The sequence below is a fragment of the Schistosoma mansoni genome (assembly GCF_000237925.1).
Source record: "Schistosoma mansoni, WGS project CABG00000000 data, chromosome 3 unplaced supercontig 0141, strain Puerto Rico, whole genome shotgun sequence".
Taxonomy (NCBI): Eukaryota; Metazoa; Platyhelminthes; class Trematoda; order Strigeidida; family Schistosomatidae; genus Schistosoma; species Schistosoma mansoni.
Window position 1 is genome coordinate 58,862 of NW_017386011.1, and position 3,112 is coordinate 61,973.

General features: G+C 39.6%; 1 non-coding gene across 1 annotated transcript; it reads left to right on the forward strand.

Moving 5' to 3' along the window:
- The first annotated feature begins 2,041 nt into the window (after positions 1-2,041).
- Positions 2,042-2,147, forward strand: Smp_sma.U6-4.1.1. Its single transcript, XR_001974644.1, has one exon. It is a non-coding gene (small nuclear RNA).
- Positions 2,148-3,112: the final 965 nt, after the last annotated feature.

Here is a 3,112-nt window from a genome sequence, read left to right on the forward strand (position 1 = left end):
CCGTGAACGAGATACCAACACCATGTTGGTGAGGTACGATTTTTCCATGCTCTGTTCGCTACCAGGTGTTTATTGATCTGCCTCTTGAGTCGCTCTCAAGTAAAAAGTAAGGAAAAATCTACTTCAAAAACAATTATGAAAGTCAGTCAAACCTGAAGAACTGCTCCACTGCCTGTATAAAATAATAAGGTACAAGAAGGAAATACACAAACATTATTGATAATTGTTCGATTTCACATGAGTGTTTGGTCTCCGGAAACGATTGGCATTCTGGAAGGAAATAGATGCGATGTGGGAATCTGGTGTACAAAAACGTATTAAAAGAAAAAATTCTTTTAAAAAAATATATATGCAAATGCGTGAAATTGCCATAAATTGGATTCATCACAGAACTCGATCGAATATATCAACTTGAGTCTATGATGGTCGCCTTCTATAACCGGGTTTCTAGCCGCTGTGCATAAAGTACTTCTTAACCCAGAAAATCAAAATATACAGTTAAATAGAGGGAGAAAATTACTAAGAGTCCGAGAATGGAATAAGCTTTTTATGGCCAGCGACACAATTGGAGTCCTATAGATGAACCATTTGATAGTTTGATGTTGGTACACATGTTATATTGACACTGTATCTCCTAAAGTCACCTAAGAAACGAGTTGGTTTGAATTTTACAAGTGTGCAAGTCCTATTAGTCATGAGTATTTTGAACAATTGGTCAGTGTAAGGAAATACTGTATTTATGTCCGTTACAAGCGGGTGTGATCTATTGGTTAAGTGCGTGATCTAGCACTCGGGAGGACAGTAGTTCGAGTGCGTATGGGGTCGGCTTTTCGTCCACGAAACTCACATCCACACAATGTTGGCTGACTGTAAGTTACCCAGACATGAGCAAAATAACAATAAAAGGAAAGATTAGTATGCTTAAGTGCCCTAACAAACCACGTTGGAACACCGTGTTAGCTGCTTAAAGTATGGACAGTACAAGTGTTTTCTGTTCATAATAATAACGATCAAACCGAAAAGCCACACGTGTGATAGGCTGCAGTTATACGATAACAAAAATAAGATATATGAACTATTATTTATTTAAAACAAGATTTTTGCAACATAACGAAAACGGTAAGCTCCAGAATTTCGTATGGACAGCTGACAACAATGGCTTTATCGTGAGCCGTGAGAGTTATGTCATAAATTCAATGTTCTGACTACCCAACGGATCACTCATAAAATGAGTTTGAATTTAGGTATGAAATTCAATACAGCTTATATAGTAAGCATACAGGTGATGTACTGTACGATGTCTTCAGTTAACTAAGTATTCGTACATCGATAAAGTGAGTTCAAGTCATGAGAGCATTGGTTTTAGACAAGGGAAGTATAAATCACAGTTCATTTTTATGATAATGGTATGAACTTTCAGTTGGTGTTTGTACAAAGCTAACTGTAGGAAAAAACGATATTTGTGTAAATAGTTATCAGTCAGGTTATTGACTGATTTAGTTCTTAGATTCATCACTTAAATCGACAATATTACGTGCCTATCAAATCGTAACAAAACTTTATGGAGATATCGAGAAACAATTTATGATTTTACCGTCAGTTGGAAGCTCCAGTCTCATCTGTAGATGTTTGTTATTGGACAGAAGCTCCTCCACTCGTTTTACTCGGTATTCGCAATGCAGTGAAAGCTGACGTTGAATACACTGAAGCACAACTCGTTTACGGAACAATACTGCAACTTTCAGGAGGATTTGTTCATCAATCATCTTCTTCAATGAATATGGATCTAGATTCATACACTAGCAAGCTTATAAACGTTATGCGTCCAGTTGAACCTATTTCCATTTGACCGCAGTTAACGGATGTTCTCCATAAAGGGCCTTTTAAAATGTAACCTCTCCCTAACGTTGTATAGCATTTGATGAAAAGTTTCAATCCGAATATAAAGTTAATGATTTAGGAGAATCTAAATCCACAATGGGGTAAGTTAGACAACAGTGGATTTCTGATATATTCGCCATTCTTATGCACAGTAATTCTCGTACTCGCTTCGGCGGTACATATACTAAAGTTGGAATGATACAGAGAACATTAGCATGGCCCCTGCGCAAGGATGACACGCAAAATCGTGAAGCGTTCCATATTTTTTCGAGGTCCTGCTAAGCAGTCGCAACACTTGGTCACGAAGTGGTCGATGTCTAATCCTAGGGGACTTTAATGCACCCATGGTGGACTGGGGAAATCTGCGGACTGAATAGTCAGCAAATTCTTCGAACAGGAACTAGTTGATGCGATTATCACATGTGCCCTAGTGCAACACGTGAAGGAAACAACTAGGTACGACCCGGGTTCTGCACCATCCCTACTAGATCTTATATGGACTCATTATGAGGATGACGTTGCAAACCAGGATTACATGCCACTTCTAGGCAAAAGTGATCATGCAGTTTTAACCTTTGACTTCCATATAACTGTCGATCACGAGCACGCTTCAGCTCAATCCAGACCTAACGTCTGGAAAGCAAACATACCAGACATCATGAAATCAGCATCATCAGTAGATTGGAAAATAGACCCAGAGTCATCAATCGAAACGGCTTGGGACATATTCCGGAATTTATACTTAAAAGTTACCGCCCCTCACATCCCTTGGACTACACCTAAGAGACCGAGAAACTCCCCACCGTGGTTCAGTAGGGAGGTTCGCATCCTTCTCCGTAAAAGAAGGAAAATGTGGGACAGATTTAGGTTACTGGGGACTGACGAGGCAAAATCTCAGTATCAAAAGGCTCGAAATACCTGTGCCTCAACCCTCCGTAAGGCCAGAAAGCTGTACGAAGAGAAAATCGTTAGGGAATCCATAGAATGCCCTAAACGCTTGTATTCGTATATAAACCAAAGGACAAAAAGAAGAAGAAATGTTCCTTCACTATGGGGAGACAGTACTGCCACATCACTAGTGGAGGACGACTTTGGCAAAGCTCAAGTATTCTCTAAATACTTTAGCGATGTATACACCATAGAAACACCCTTCTCACCAGTCCATGGAAATCCCCCCACACAAGCACTGGACAGCGTAACCATTAAAGAACTCGATGTCTTTGGTCTGCTA